Below are 16,752 nucleotides of genomic sequence, written 5' to 3'. Positions count from 1 at the left end.
GTCTCGAGTTTGATTCCCAGTCAGGGCATATGCCACAGGTGTGGTTCAACCCCTAGTCCGGCGCATGCATCCGCCTCCCCCCCGTTCGGATGTGTACGGGAAGCAACCAATCTGCACTTCTCTGTCACACTGACGTTTCTCTCTCCCTTTCTCTCTCTCAAAGTAATTTTTAAAAAAGTGTCCTTGGGTGAGGATAAAAATAAAATAAATATTAAAAAAAGACACCCAAGCAGTAGGGCAAGGAGACCCGTGGGGGAGGCGGGGTGTCGGGGAGCAGGTGTGGGGCTGTGTCTGGAGTTGAGACTGACAGAGCCGCACACTCCGCCGGCGGGAGGGGCCACTGCTGAGGGAAGCAGCACACATTCCCCAGGCAGCCAGGCTCAGGCTCCAGGCCATAGGCCTGAGCCCTCTCTGCCTGATTCCCCTGTGCTTCTCATCCCTGAGTCTGTCCTCTTCCTCGCCCTTTAAGCAAATCCACAGCAAACAGGACGGTGCAATGTAATTTGCACCCACTGTCTTTGCTTCCCCAGTTCCTGGGCCGGCTTGTCCCTTCCCATCCAGCCATCTCTGTCCCCCTCCCCCCTTAGAGGGCAGCAGCAGGCTGCTGCTGCCCACCAAAGACCAGCTGTGAACTGCTAGAGCCAGGGGCCAGGCAAGCCACAGTGCTGAGTGGGGCCTTGTTGAGCATGGATCGCATCTTAATAGTTTTTCCAGGGAGCACTTAATGGGCATGTGGCTCCCCAGTGTGTGCCGCCGGTGTGCCTGGAGGAGCGGCCACCTACCCCTGCCACCCCTGCCTCACTCCAAAGGCCTGTTTCCCTGGTCACAACAGCTGCACACCCTGGGGGTGGAGGAATTCCTGGGCAGGGAGCCTCACCCACACACAGTTCTGGGTGTCGGGGCACACACCTCAGCAACCACACTGAAGACAGCGCCGCCATTTTCCAAGCTCCTGAGACGGGGGTGGGGCGCGATGGGGAAGGGTGCTGGGCAGGGTCTGCGTGGCCCGGTCACCTTCGGGGACCACAACCCTGTGGAGTTGAGCACTTTGCAGATATTTTAGCCCCCCAAAGTCCTGCCAACCTGACCACAGGTCCTGTTTCCCAGATGGGGAAGACTGAGACCCAGGGGGACCACAAGCAGGTTCTCTGGCCTCCTGCAGCACCGGGCACCAGGGACTGACCAAGTCTGAACAAATGTGGTAGAAGCTGGCAGCCTCGACATTCTGCCCCAGCACCTCAGAGGCGCCCCCTCCCCTGACAGAAGCTCAGGAGGGTGGGCCTCGGGCCTGTCTGCAGCCCAGGGTTTTCTCCCTGTTTCCAAAGAGCCCCTGGAGCCCTCTGCCCCCACCAGCAGACAGGCCTAAGGCCCTGACCCGTGCAAGAGACCACCCGGGAGGAGAGAGAGAGTGAGAATGTGAGAGAGAGGGAGAGACAGACAGACAAAGGTGTGACCCAGCACCTAGCCCAGTCCGGATGCTGCGCCCAGCCTGACCGCAGCTGGGAAAACAGGCTCCTCAGCTGCTGGACCCCTCCCCCAGGCCAGCCATCTCACCCAGCCCTGAACCAGGAACTGGGCCTGTCGCCATCGCTGCCCGCCCTGCCTGACTCACAGCCCCCAGTGCAGCCCCAGACCCCCCCAACCCCCCAGGCCTAGCAGGAGGCTGAGGGCCTTGGGCGGCCATGCCCTATAGCTACCCGCACTGAGCAGCTCCCAGCATAGGCTGCCCCCAAACCCATGCCTGCCCCAGGCCAGCCTGATCGTCCTCCTCTCAGCCTTCCCCCACATTCTCAGGGGTGGGGGTGTCAGCCTTTTAACTCCGGTTTGCCAAGACCAGCCTAAACAAAGCCCACCCTGGACCCCGTTGGCCTGAGCTGCAGCCCTCCACTCCATGCCCACCACCAGTGTTCAAAGGGGGAGCCCCTGCCCCCCTGGGGCATGGAGGCTTTCACTGCCTTGTTCCTTCTGGGGTCAGCGGGGGGCTCCCCATCCTTCCCAGACCGGCCAGGCCCGCCAGGCCCTGGGTCTCTGTCCCTATCTCACAATTCTGAGGCAGGATCACTGAGGCTGAAATTTCAATTAAGGAAGAGAAATAATTACTCCAGGGCTCCAGGCTGGCTCAAGTGGTGACAGGCCTCAGTAGCTGCTTCCTTGGGGTGGGGAGAGGCGGCTGGGCACCCTTTCCGGTCAGCCTGGGCCCAGACAGGGATCTAGGCCTTTGCTCACATCAGCCCTGTACCCCACTGCTGGAACAAGGCTGACCTCAGTGTGTCCAAGGTAGGGAGGTCCTGGGGGGCTTGATAAAGGGTAGAGGCTCCTGGCAGAGGGCACTGGGGAGTAAGCTTCAGATGGATCAAGGAAATTGAATTAAATTAAATTTAACTATTCAGTCACTGTCTGTTCCTGCAGTGAGCCTGAAGGCTGCCAGGGCCCCCGGGGTGGGGGTGGGGGTGGGGCTCTGAGAGCAGGGCAGAGAAGGCTCTGGGCCCCTGGAAGTGGGGTCCAGCTCAGGCCTAGGGGAGGGGCAGCTCTGCAAGGGCCCCCCAAAGGCCTGTTCTTCCACTCACAGGAGGCAGGGGCCTGGGCAGGAACCTCTCCCCTAGGACTCCCATCTCCTGCCAAACAAGGGCCACAGGTGGGGGGGGGGGGGCAGCATTCCTGGGCCCTGTAAGTCACTCCCCTGCTCCCCCGTCTACTTAAAAGGTCTTCTGTCCCTTTAGCTCCCCAAAACTCCACCTCCAGAACTGTCCTGTCTTCCATCCAAAAATGTCCCTTCTCTGAGAATGATCCATTTCCTCTCTAGAAATGCTTCATTTTAATCTAGAAATTCTCAGCTCCAGAATGTTGCATCTCCAGAAATAACTCCCTTTTGCCTTCAAACATAATCTGTCTTCCGATATGCCAGCACTATCAACTCAAGGCTCCACCTTAGCTCCAAGAATGCTCCAATTCCAGAAATATCACATCCCATCTCCAGAGATGTTCCGTGTCAGTTCCAAAAATACCTCTGATCCAGAAGTGCCCTATTTTATTTCCAGAAATGCTTCAGTATCATCTTCAAACACACTCCCTTTCCAGATATATAACACTTTATCTCTAGCAATTGCCCATTTCCAGAAATGCTTAATTTCTAATAATGGTTGGAATCCAGAAAGGCCTCACCTTTATTCTAGAAAATGCCCTCTCATATCTCCAGATATGTTCTTATTTCATCTCCAAAAATGCCCTATTTCGTCTTTAGAAATGCTTCTCCTCCAGAAATGCTTTCCATCTTGTCTCCAGAAACGCATTTATCCAGTCTCCAGAAATACCATCTTATTTCTCGAAGCACGCCATCTCTGGAAGTGTTCCAGCTCGTGTCTGGGAATGCCCATGGTGTCTCCAGAAAGGTCCCATGTGGCCCAAATGCTGCAGCAACTCCAGACCCGCTTTCCCCAGGACCTCCTCGGGAAAGGCCAACAAGAGATGGGATGGCCTCTTCCTCCCCTGGCCCCGGGACCTACCTTCCACCTACTGGGCCTCCTCTGTAGCGGGAGTAAGAACAAAGGTCAGAGCTGTGCAGGCGGGAGCTGTGGTCTTTGGAAGGGGGAGCACAGCTGGTCAGGGTGTGGGCCCTTGGGAACCTGCCTGATCTGGAGGTGGGGGCAGTGAGAGGGACCCGGGGCAGGAAGGGATGGATGGGCCAGAAAGGACTCTCTAGGGTCTCCCTGCAGACACACCCTCATCGCAAACACATCCACCAGCCTGAGGACACACACTGGAGTTTGGTCAATACCTCCACAGTGCACAGAAACACCCACCCACTCCATCCCCACCCCTCAGAGCCCCTCACACACACATTCCTGTGGAAATCCAAGCAGCACTTGCAGCCCTACCACACGAGTGCACAGAACTTACCCAAATACACACACACAACACACACACAGGTCCAATGTCACAGCACTGTGACACACTGTCATCCTCACTCACATTCCCCAGGTCTCTCTGGGTCAAGTTTTGGGGACTCCAAGGGGCAGCAGCCCTCTGTTGGGCTCTCTGACCAGTCTGGGCTAGCAAGACAGAGCAACCTCGCAATGGCTGTGGGTCACCTGGGAAAATTCAGAGCTCCAGGCCTTTGGGCGTAGAAGGGACCAAAAAAGAGAGGAAGGTGCACACTCAGCACCTGCTTGCACATCTACCAAGATGGGCCGTTCTGCGTCTCCTGCAGTGGCACGGGCTGCTCCTGGGCTACTTCTAAATGACAAAATAGCTCCTCTTTGGGTGGAAATGAAGCCTTGCAATGTCACCTCCGTTCAAATAGCTGGGCACTGCTCTCCAAAGAAGTCGCAAAGCCTGCATCCTGCTGAAATTTCACATGGTGACCCTCTTCTCCTTGCCCTCTGACAGCTATGAGGGGTTAGGGGCACAGCTGTTCCTCCGCCTGGAGGCGGCTGCGGGGGGATGAGAGGCACCAGCACACGTGTGTGCAGACAGGAGCACCTCAGGGGCAGACACCGGGGCGGGCAGGCCCCACAGCTCCGTGCCTGAACCCACACTCAGGAAGGAAGGAGGCTGCCCCTGGTCTGCACCAGGCCTGTCCCGGACCCTTAGCAGGGAGGGACTTCCAGGACTTCTAGGTAGGTGGGAGAGAGAAAGGGCTCTAAACTCCTGATCACAGTTCCCAGAGGCATCAGCTAGCTCTGGTTGCTCTCATGGGAGGACGGTTACCGTTTATTAACCCTCCCGATTGGCCATCAGCCTCAATTAAGGGGAACCTCTTAAGCCCCCTTGTCTGATCCTTTGGGACCAAGGGCAGGCGTGAACAGACCTTGAGCACACCCTTCAATTTGCCCCCAGTGCAGATTCCTTTGCCACCCTGCACCTGGCCAGCTCTTGTCTAGCAGTGAGGCTTCCACACCTGCCCCTCACTCACCCTCACTCTCAACCCCTCTCAGGCCCAGAAGCCCCTTTTTTCTCTACCTAGACCTTCCCACTACTGTAGAAACTGAGATCCTCTCTCAAGAATGTGAAGAAAACCCCCCAAATGGTCAAACGTGAATCTGAATGCCCACGTGGGCATGGGGTCCAGGATGGGACAGAGCTGGGGGCCAGGCCTTGGCATGGAGGGATGAGAGCCCCCCTCACCCAAGCTCGGCTTTGGGGAGGGCCTCTACATGGGTGTTCTGTGTCCCTCACAACTGAAACCACACGGGCTCTCCTGCGACCCTCTTATTGCACGTTGTCACTTCAGCTAAAGGTTATATATGAGAACATCAAAATTCCTCCCTTGTGTGAAGTGCAACAGCATTTTTACAAATGCACAGGAAAACACAGTAATCCACAAGCGAGCTTTTATAGTAGCCCAGATCAAATGGACACTGAACTAGGAGTCAAGAATAGTGCTCCTTCTCCGACTCTTGCCCTCACTGGGCCCCAAAGCATGCCTCCTCCCCTCTTTCCTTTGTAGCTACAATGTGTCCATCAGGGATAGTGGGAGGGGCATATAAATGGTTGGGTCGAGGTATGGAACCAGCAGTGTCCAGCCAGGGAGAGGGTTCAGGCTTTGCCCCTGGCGCACTGTAACCGTGACCCAGGGAGGAGTGCTGGGCATCAGTGCTCAAGCCCTCAGAGCCCTCTCACATGTCCTCACTCCTCCCCTGGAAGACAGTCACACAGCGCCCATTTGGGGGTGCTGCCAGTGGACACCCTTTCCTGAAGTCTCGGCCAGAGATACTCAGCAGTTCCTCTGAGGATGGAGGTCTGTTCAGCACGGGGCAGCCCTGCAGTGGAGGCAGGGGAGGTAGGGACGAGAAGAAGGCCGGGGAGGAGGCTGCGTTCTAATGGGAGAGGAGCTAAACCTTCCCCACTCTCCCCGTCCTGCCCTCCTCCCCCACCTCCCCACTGCGCACCCTCCTGCCCTCACCCCTGCTGTGCCCCCTCCTGCCTTCTTCCGAAGGCTGGCGTCACACACAGTTCTCAGGGCCTGCAGATGGAGATTCTTGGGCAGTTTTAGTGACCCATGGAGGCTGTCCCCTCCTTCCTTCCTTTTCCTGGGTTTGGGTACATTTCTCCCTCTCTGTGCCAAGCCTTCTTTTAGGGAATTACAATCTGCTTGGCTTTAATTACTGGTCCCCAAGGACCACCACCTCTCTCCACAGCCATGACTTAATGATCCCTCCCAGGGCTAAATGAGACGCTGCAGGCCTGGGCCAGGTCCCTGCTTCCCTCTGGAGCAGTGTCCACGCAGCAGGGCAGCAGGGAGGCAGTTCACAAGGGAAGAACACAAGGAGGAAGCGCCGGTCCAGTGTCGGCCCAACCAGCTAGAATCGGAGCACTCAGGAAATGAGTCAGGAACTCTGAATCTCCCTGAAATCTGACAAATCAGGAATTCTGAGGGGGAAACTGAGGCTCTGAAAGGAGAACTGGCAGCAGCAGGTTACGCAGCCCCTCCAGGCCCTCCTGGCCTCACCTCCTTGCTTGGCCCTCTAGGCGGGGCCCTTGCGTGCGGGGAGCCCCTCTTCTTGTCCGACCTGTGCTGTCAGTCCTGTCACGCAGTCAAGGCCCCAGGTCACCTCGGTCCCCGCTTCTGCCTACGCCTCCCCTGTTCCCACCAACCACCTAAACTTCTGGAACTCTCCTGGTCCTTTCCCTCCTCCAGGCCTCCCTGCATGCTAGGTAACGCTGCCTCCTGCTGTGAGATGTGTCCCCTCCCAGGTCTGTGCCCTGGCTCCTTCCTTTGGGAGGCCTGCACCGACTCTCCTGAGCAGGGCCTGGGTGTGCCTCCTCTGGGTCAGACCCATGACGCTGTGTGCTGGATGCGGGACAGGAGAGTGAAGTGAAACTCGACCTGTAAACCAGGCATCCCACTCCCCTCCCTGCTGACCCCATCAGTGGGAACCCCCCAGCTGTAGGGACTTCACCATCACGCAGGAGGAGGGCTGGGCCAGGCCTTGGTGAGCCATGCAAACAGGGTCCTGGTACCCTCTGCTCCCACCCCCTGACTTCTAAGAGGTGGGTGGGTGTGGGCTGTGCAAGAGGCTGGCGTCACACACAGTTCTCAGGGCCTGCAGATGGAGATTCTTGGGCAGTTTTAGTGACTCATGGAGGCTGCGAACTAGAGGCCAGGGTCCAAACCTTGCCACAGGTGGGTTGCTGGGTTAGATTACAACACACACAAACCAGATGTCACAAAAACATCTGAATCCTGGTTCCCGAGAAGGTGCATGATGGACACCCCATATGCCACCCTGGCAGAGTGGAGCTGCCACCCCTCAGGAGAGCCAGGCACCTCCCAACCCCACCCCCACTCTCATTAGCACAGCCTGCTGGTCCTGCAGGCCCTGGAGGCTGGTGTTTGTAGGCAAACACGAGTTTATCTCCTGATCACTCCCCCAGGGCACACAGTTGCATTTTACAAAGAAATTCTGATGCTTTGACCCCTGGCAGTGATGACAGGAGGCTTCTCAGGCCCTGGGAAAAGCAAGAAGGGGAGATTCTGCAGAAAAGCAGATACCACACAGCTCCAGGTACTCTTGGGAGGTGGCACCTTGCAGGGATGGCCTGGGGCGGGCAAGGGTCTCGCTGTCTGCTCCAGTGCAAAGGGCTTTTTGTGGAGTGAGCCACCATCTGCCAGGCTCTCTCCCAGTTCTGCCCTCGGGAATGTGTAGAGGCTCACTTTCCTGCTCCCATCTGCCCCCTCTAATTCTTCAGAACATAATTTCTGGACCCAGAACCCTACTCTTGGTCAGGTTCCCCCTAAGAATGTGGGACCTGGTCCAGGAGAAACATCTCCTCCCTTTTCCCATCTACCTTTGATAATGCAGCCTCAGGGGGAAGGGTGAGGTCCAATGAACTTCTTAGACCCCCGGAGGCTCCTACTGAGATGACAGTCCCCTTAACCCCAGCCTGTCTCCTAGAGAGCAGAAAAGCTGTTAACATCTAGTCTCTCTTCGCAGAAGCCTGCATGCCCCTGCTGTGGCCACCCACAGGCGCCCTGAATGGACAGGTGCACAGAAGATACTTCATGAGCCCCTCTGTGTACCTGGATGCTGCCAGGCACTTGAACAAACTTGACCTGGTTTCCCTTACCTTCTGGACAGTCCTATCAGGAAAAAGCTATGATCCCCACTGCACAAAGAGGAAACTGAGGTGCAAAGAAGTGAACAAACCCTTGCTCGTGGCTAGAGCTCTCGAGTGCTTCTGGATGTGGCCGACCTAAAGCCGGGTCTCCCAAAGGCCAAGGTGAACCTGCTCACCCAACACCTACACTCTCACCAACTACAACACTGGATTCCAGGGCACAGACTGAGGGCCACCTGGTTTCTTATTATTATTATGACTTCTTTTTCCTGTTTTTATTTTAGTTTATTTATTTCTAGAGGGAGGGAAAGGGAGGGAGAAAAACATCAATGTGTGGTTGCTTCTCCTGTCCCCCCCACCCCCCCACTGGGGACCTGGCCTGCAACCCAGGCACGTGCCATGGCTGGGAATTGAACTGGGTACACCCTGTGGTTCATAGGCCGGCACTCAATCCACTGAGCCACACCAGCCAGGGCTTGACATTTTTTTCTAACTGTGGTCCTTCCGGGGCTGACTGCAGCTGAGATGACCAGGCAAGGTAGCACATGACTAGGCCCAGACTTCTTCCAGAAAGATCCTGGGGGCATATACCCTAGCAGTGTGGCGGCTGGCAGGCCCCATGGGGCACCTGTGATGGGTCTGGTGCAGAATCATCAGCCACTCAGGGAACAGTTGGAGGGAGAGGGGGAAGGCCCAACCCAGGCTGGCAAAGATGACATGAGTCAGATCAGAGCTACCCCAGCCAGTGAGTCCTGAGGCTCCCCACAGAATGGACCCTATGGCCCTACACACTGTGCAGCCTGGCCCTCCAAAAGGAACCCTCGGGGTGCCAGGGACACTGAGGCCTCAGTTCCCCACGGGTCATGCAGAGGGAGGGCCCCTCACTATGACTCTGGGGACTGCTAGGAGCTAGAAAAGGGGTCTGGGCCTTCGGCTCAGAGGACTGGGTCTAGCCCGGGATCCCCAACTTCTGGTGCTGTGACCTCAAGCACATCACTTGCCCATAAAACGAGAACCACAAATGGTGACTCTCAGGCTCAGTATAAACAATCAGGCTCAGTGCCAGGCATGGCTGGGGATCCACCGGGCCTGGTGGGGATCACCCAGCTCCTGGAACCTCAGAGAGCACCACCTATAGGAGCAAGTGTCTTTAAAATTCAAAGGAGTAGTTCCAACCAACCTCCTCACATTCCCCAACCCCCAGCCACTCAGTCCCCCCATGGTGAGCGCCCCGCTGTGGGCTGGGGCTTGGCTGAATGTGCCCTATAGTTGGACCCTGCCCCATTTTACACCCTCTGCTCTCAGCCTCACCCTCTCCTTCACTGGGGGGGGGGCGGGGGGGGCGGTGGGGGCGGTGGTGAGCAGGAATGGCTCAATCAGGGCAGAATCATTTTTAATTAACGGGCAGATCATTTCACAAGCTAATCTCCTTGGAGACAAGAGGGAAGGTGGTCTTTTAAGATTTTCTTTTGCCTTCTTCCATCCACCCCTCCGAGTTGAAGGCTGCCCCCACCCTTTCACCCACTCTGCCGCACCCTTGCAAGCAGCATGAAAGCTTGCGCCTGGGTTCCTCTCGGGGCCACTAGGAGGTAAGTGTGTGTTCACACACAGTCACACATAAAATGTGCTCAAGCTTGGGGGCACGCTCTCCAGAAATGCTCAAATGGCATCAGAGACTCACAGACAGGGACACACACAGACCCCTTAAAAAATATGCAAACAGAATCCGAGGCACACAAACGTGGGTACACACATGCCCAGGCCAGCACGCACCCCAACTCCTAAGAACATACAAACAGCACCTGACACAGACACAAACACACAGGCACCCACTGAGGTGGTGTGCCTATGGGGACAGGTCCTGGCTTGGAGACACCCACACTCACGGTGGGGGCAGGGCTGGGGGGCACAGGGCGCTCCAAGCCTCCCTGGCCTGCAGACCTCCTGGCAGGGAGATAGACAAAAGGCGCCTTCCCTGCACTAGGAAGTCAGAGCTACAGGTACCTCACCTCCACAAACACCCTGGCCCCAGCCCTGGAGACTGAAGTGTCTTGCCCCGTCTCCCACTGGGGAACCCATGAACAGAGAAGCCACCAACATCGTGCCTCTCTGTCACCTGGGTGGCACCTAATCTGGATCCTTCTGAGCCCCAGAGCCCCCCCTCCCCCCATCACATAGCTGTTCTGGCCAGCCCTGGCAGTGTCCTGGGATGTCCAGCCTTTCCTGGCTATCCAGCCCTGGCCACCCACAACACCACGCTGGGAGTGGTGTCCCCAGCTTCTGCCCCGGGTGCCTAGTGAGGCTGAGGGGAGGGTTCTCTCTCTGTCTTCATTTTAAATAGACCCTTTCCTTCCCCCATTTTCTTCCTTTCTGATCTCCCCTCCCTCCTTTCTTCTCTTTCCTTTTTATAAATAATTTTTTGGGGTAACACTGGTTCATAAAATCATACAAGCTTCCCCTTCCCCTCTTTCCTAATCCCTTCCTTTTTCTCTCATCTCCCCTTCCATCCTTTTCTCCCCTTCTCCCTTCCTTGCTTACCCTTCCTCCCCAGGGCGGGGTGGGGCGGCACTCCTGGGGTCCATCTGAGATCAGAGGGAGCGCTGAAAACAGAGCTGGGCCACCCCCACTCCCCCAGCGCGGGAGACTGTGCCGCCCCTGCTCCCAGCTCCTAAACAGACCCCGAGCTCGGTCTCCCATGAGGAAGCTGGGGCACAGGGACAGGCAGGAGCACAGCCAACGGCCCCTCTGACTTCTGCAGCCCCACCCCCTCAAGGCACCTACATTGGATTCTCGGCTTCTCTTTCTGGAAAATGGAGCAGCAAAGAGAAAGGGTGAGTGGGGAGAGGGCGGGCAACAGGGGCCGAATATCTGACAGGCGGCAGGCTGGTAACGCTGGTGACCCCAGAGCCCATGGGCATGGCCAGCGGGCACAACCCAGAAGGGCTCAGGAGCCTGTCTGGCTCTCCAGGGGGTGGGCGTGCTGGGTGCTTCTGCTCTCATGGTGTCTCAGTGCTCCCATCTGTGTGGTGGGCAAGGTCAGGCTAAGGGGGCCCTAGGGACTCTCCCAAGATGCCGGAACTGGAGTGGCAGATCCGTGACCCATCACAGGCTGCTGCAGCACCCAGCAAAGGCTGTGTGACCTTGGGACTCGCTTCCTGCCTCTGGGTACAGTCTCCTCCTCTGGCAAAGGAGAAGGATCAGGCAGGTGATTCATTGCCATGGCTCTTTTTGGTTCTGGTAGAAGGTTCTAGATTGTGCTAGAAGGAAAGAGAATAATGTGCCCTTCTCCAGGGAAAATGAGAAGCCCATTTCTCCTACTGCAGGCATGTCGGAGCCTTGCACATCAGCAGAATCATTTTCAGGAAATCATCTTAAACATCAAAAAAAGCTTTCTACATAAAATATAACCACCACCTCATTCACCAGGAGCATCCAGAACAGTGCACAAAAGATAGAATGTTAAGTAAACGATGGCACATCCACCAGATTGAAAGAGCCCGAAGACATGGTGTTTACGGAGAGCTGGTTACAAAACAGGAAAAGGCTCCCGTTAGCGTTGCCAAAGGAGAAGGCAGGATACATATCCGAATACAGAGAATGACGACAAAGCCTCTAAAAAACAAACCAACCACCAAGTCCACAAAGACTGCAAAGGATGACATCAAAACAGCATCGTGGTCATAGCTCACTGTCAGTAACCTTCTTTGTTTCTTTTTATTTTTCACATTTTCCATGAACCATATTTTCAAATGCTTACATCGAAAAGGTCTCTTAAAAAAATAACTAAATGCCTCCGATTGAGAAACCTTCCTCTTTCATTCATGTATTCATTCATTCATCACTGATTCATTCACTCCGAGGTTTGTCCAGCCCAGGCAGGACTCCTCTTGCGCCTGGCCTCAGGGCTCTAAGATCTGCAGGGAATGCCTCTCCCCTGCAGGAAACGGAAATTCAGGGAGGGTGGAGGAAAGGGAAGACAGCCCCTCAGATGACTGCCCAGCTAAGGGTTTGTGCCACGATGGGCCCTTTCTCCAGTGCGTGAGGAGAAATCAACCCTGGGGATGGGGCCTGCCCTCAGCACTCAGGGTCCCACAGTCGGGCCTTAAGGAACTCACCCTTAACTACCAAGCCTCCAGCTGTGGATGGCAAGGATGGAGGTGGCAAATGGGGCAAGAGCAGACAGGATGGGGGGACCAGTCCTCCTGGCAATTCTGCTTCTAGTTCTTGTGTCTCTAACCCTGGTAACTAACTCCTTTTCAAAGCCTCAGGGCTACAAACCGCTCCCTGACTATGACACCCTCTCTCCAGCTCTAATTTCAGTCTCCCCTAAGGTCCCTGAACGAGGCACCACCCAGCCAGGCCCTGCCCCAATGCAGCTGCTGCGAAGGGAGCACAGGCCAGGGAATCTACTAGCTCCACTCACTGTCAGCAAGTCAAGGGAGCCAACTGAGCGTTCCTGCTGTGTACGGGGACAGACATGCGGGGAGGGCGAACTCTACTCCTGGACAAAGACGCAGAAACCACTTGCCACCGCCCCCCCCAAGGTGCCTGCCCACTTCCCCAGGAACTGTCTCTTGAAGCAGGCAGAGGTTCCTTCACCTGCCTGGGTGTCCAGCTCGGGGTCCCTGGCTAGCCCTTCAAATTCACCTGGCGATCCAATTGAGGCAGGTCCTTCTTCACCTCCACTCCTGTTCCAGCCAGCCCTCCACCCCTTCCACACCCCGCAGGGAGCAGAAGGATCTGGGAGCTGTGAGTGACCTGGCAGCCCCCACTTTGAGTTGAGCCACCCTCAGGGTTGCGACCCCCCCACCAAATTCCCCTTGGTTAGCACACCCTTCTCACGGCCCCAGTGGAAATAGAAGTTCCCACTACTCTCCTCGCCCAGCCCTCGAGGGAGGGGATGAGGTGTCCGAATCACCGGGTCACCAGAGCGGCATCTGCTGTGGATCACAAGAGACAAACACTTCGTCATACACACATCACCCGTGGGATCACCTCTGAAGCCCGCATTGTACGTGAGGGGAGGAGGCCGAGGTGCAAGGAGGAGGCTGAGGTTGCGGGGGCCTCCGATGATCCTGAAGTCACCAGCCAATCACCAAGCCCAAGAGGGGCTCCAATCCACCGCCCCGGCGGAAAACCCAGGCCTCTGGCCTCCCTGGGCCCCTCACCTTGCCCCCACCCCCAACCCTCAAGGCGCCATACACTTCAAGGTCTCTAACCCAAACAAGCCCCTCCCCCTCCTCCGACACAGGGTCAGTAGTCCCAGGAAAGATCAAGCTACCACCAACCCCCACCCTGCCAGCAGAAATGCAAGATTTCATTGTCAGCCTGGCCATTCGGGCACGAGAACCAGCAGTTGCTAGCTCGAGGAGTGGGGAGGGGTCTCCAGGGGGAGTGAAGCTACTCCTCAGCTCGGTACAGATCCGGAAGCCTCTGGGGGTGGGAGGAAGGCGAGGGTGGGAGAGCACGACCTTAAGCGCTGGCGGGGGGGGCTGTGCTGGAGGCCAGAGGAAGCACCCGGAGGCGGCAGGGGCGCCAAGTTCCCTGGGAGGCTGCGCTCTCGGGAAGTTTCCCACCGGTTGCCGAAAGCAGGACAGGGCACGCAGACGGCCCTCGCCGGTCTGACCTATTCCAGGTCGCAGATTGCGAACTTGAACAAAACTCTTTCCTTCGGTGTCCCTCACCTCACTATCCGCGGCCACCAGCCCCTCCATCTCGGTATTGCGTTCCACCAGTACCACTGTTGCCGAGACCATGGAGGAAGGAGAAGGGAATCCCCATTCCCAGCACAACCAAACTACGGCCAAAATTTTTTTTAAAAGAAAAAAAAAAAAAAAAGGAAAGACATTCCTTCTCCCGAGGCCAATTCCCTCAACCGGCATGGAAAACCCCCAAACAGGCAAATCTGTAACTGCACCCAAGATTGCGGCGTGCGCGGGAGGGGTGCCGGCAGGGACCCCCGCCGGCTGCCCTAGGTTGTAGCAGGTCTGAGCGCCGCGGCGGCGGGGGCATCCGGGAGCCCTCGAACCCCAGAACGGCTCCCCAAAGACACAAAGCTCTGACGCCAACAATACCTGCGGGCTCCTCCTGGGTTTCCCAAGCACTGGCTTTACGCGTCTTGCCGTCTCTCTTTCCCCAGGCAGTCTTTCTCCTCCCGAAGCGCTGGTTCTCCCCCTAGCTTCTTCCACAACGCAGCAGCGGCCAGATGAGATCCTTGGGAGAAAAAAATGTGAGCGCTCGCACGATTCCTGATTCCTTTCTCTCCGCCGCTCACGGGCTCGCTCCTTTCTCTCTCGCGCTCCCGCGCGCGCCGCGCCTCTCTCGCCCCGCGCTTCCTTCTCAGCAGCCCCTGAGAGCGCCCTCAGTAGCCATTATTCACGGGTCGCCGGGGGACAGGAGGTAATTAGAGACCGCCCTGCGGCCGCATCCACTCGGAAGGCGCGAGGCAGGCGAGGGGGGCGCGCACTCGCGCGGGGAGGGGCGCGCGTCGAGGGGGCTTGGCGGCGTGCAGCCCGAGCCCCAGACGAGAGGGAGGGGAGGAGGGGGCAGAAGAGGAAGGGGGGCATTTGCTGCCGGGGAGATGCTCCCAAAGCTCGTGGGATGGGGGCTGTCCTGGGCTAGGAGGCTCGGTTAGGGTCTGGGGGTGGGGGTGAGTGTCTCTGTGAGCGCGCGCACGCGTGCTTGTCAGAGATTAAAGGGAAGGGAGTGAACGCTTAATATTTTTCCAGTGACTTACGAGCCGGTGGGTGAGCTTTTGGCTGCGCGTTTAAGTCCGTGTGTATCAATGAGGCTGTATATTTCTGGTCTGTCCTACGTGTGAATGTCACGGGGTATAGGGGTCTGGCTGCGAGCTGTGAATGGCTGCAAGCTGTGAATGTATGTGTCTCTGGGTCTCTGAGGGACCGAGTGATGTGGTGCCTGCGTGGGTCATGTTTTTATGCGATTGTTTATGGGGGAGGGTGGGACTGCGTGGGTGGGACTGCGCCTGTGCGGGGCTGTGTCTGTATGAGGTTTGTGTGTGTGGGATTGTGTCTGCGTGGGCTCGAGTGTGTCTGAGGGGTGTTGTGTGTGCGTATGGGCTTGTTTGCGATTGGGATTGCGGTTGCTGGGGCCAAGGGGCTGTGCATGGAAAGGGCAGTGCGCCTGTGCAGGACTGTGGTTTGGCGAGAGGCTGTGGTGTATGTCTGCAGGCAATCCTGTGTGGGGCTGTGCTCTGCGTGCGGATCTGAGGCCTGGCAGGCGAGGTTGGGAGGAAGGGGTCCGAGTGGCGTCAGGGATACCACCACCTCGGAAAAAGCCGCTTAAGATGCGAACAGGCTGCGATGGGGTCAGGGCGTAAAGCGCCGAGTAGTGACAGAGGAGGGGCGGGAGAGCGAAGGCGGAGAAGGAGGGAGACTTCATCCTTGCGCCCCCTCTCTCCGCACCGGAGACGCAGCTTGGAGATCCTGGCACTTGTGAGCCCCGCGGTCCTAGAGGCACTGGTTTTAGAAAACCCTGCTGGACTGGGAAAGTCGCCTAAGGGCTGGGGGCAGCTGGAACTGACTCTGGGGATATCTAGCAGCAGCCTGGAAGGGAGTGGTGAGGGTTGCCTGAAGAGGCGGGTCCTGGTGGGAGACAGCGGAGGACTAGGCCGAGACAAAGAAGAGCAGGCCAGGGACTTCAAGGTGGCCCGCACCTCCAGGTGCCCCTGCCGCTGAGGGATGGCCCAGCCAGGCGCGCTAAAGGCTGGCACGTGGAGCCCCGCACCGCTGCCGCGGCCCCTCCTTGCCTCAGTCTTAGAGCCGCCACAGACAACAGCTCCAGAGCCCCGGGGGCATGGAATTCTGCACCCTAAGCAGGCGCAGTAGTGGGGTTCTGAATGTGCGGTAGGGCACAGCCGCCCAGGGACTGTGATTGAGCGCTGGCCTGGCCAGCGCCTTGCTAGGGCTGCTCACTGCCCATGCAGGCATTCATTCATTCATCCACCCACCCTTCTCCCCAGACACGTGTCTGACCTGTCGTGGGTCTACTCTATTATCGATCATCATTATTGATTATTGAGCTACGGACCACACAGACTTGTCAGACCTGGCTCTCTCTCACGCTCCTCAGCCCTCACCTCTGCTTCCTCTTTCAGACTCCTCTCTGTTCTGGTAAGAGGGGAGGAAAGCAGGTTTTGCGGTTCAGTGATCCACCAAAGTCCTCTCCTCATTTCCCAACCCCCACCCTGCCCTACTAACGGCTCCATACATGGGTTGGGGGCCCGCTTCCTCCTACCCCTTCCCTGGCTTCACTGAGGCCCTTGGCTATCAGGCAGCTACAGGAGGGTGGCTACAGGCAGCACTTCTGCACCCCACCACCTGAGTGCCTCCCTCAGTCCAGAACCCTCTGGGCAGGGGGAGGGGATGCAGAAAGGGGTTTCATGAAAGGGTTGTTGTGCCTCCAGGTTCTTGGCTGAGGGTTATGTGGGCGCTGGTGGCACTAGTGCTCCAGTGGCCTGAGGAGTCAATCCCAAAGAGTGTCCACTGGGAAACTAAAAACAGAATCCTGAGCTCTAGCTCAGACCTGATCAATTCCAATGCCCAGAGCCTCACTGTTTCCTTGCACATGCTGTTCCCTCTGCCAAGGAATCAATATCTTACTGCTAGGCCTGGAGTGTCCAGACTCCTGAGTGTGGCTGCCCAGGGACAAAGAGCAGCCCTCTCTCCCAGAAAT

General features: G+C 57.3%; 1 protein-coding gene across 5 annotated transcripts in view; it reads right to left on the bottom strand.

Moving 5' to 3' along the window:
* RAI1 (retinoic acid induced 1) overlaps nt 1-16,752 on the bottom strand; it is a 108,304-nt gene that overhangs the window by 56,413 nt on the left and 35,139 nt on the right. For 3 of the 5 annotated variants that reach the window (XM_036032854.1, XM_036032857.1, XM_028534215.2), the window contains exon 2: nt 14,133-14,271. The gene's annotated coding sequence lies outside the window, so the exon portion shown is untranslated. Of the gene's footprint in view, nt 1-14,132; nt 14,521-16,752 lie in introns of those variants that run through there. The other 2 variants (XM_028534216.2, XM_028534214.2) reach the window with 1 other exon arrangement.

This window comes from Phyllostomus discolor, chromosome 8 (assembly GCF_004126475.2).
Source record: "Phyllostomus discolor isolate MPI-MPIP mPhyDis1 chromosome 8, mPhyDis1.pri.v3, whole genome shotgun sequence".
Classification (NCBI taxonomy): domain Eukaryota; kingdom Metazoa; phylum Chordata; class Mammalia; order Chiroptera; family Phyllostomidae; genus Phyllostomus; species Phyllostomus discolor.
Note: the sequence above shows the minus strand (reverse complement) of the source record. Positions and strands in the feature narration are given on the sequence as shown.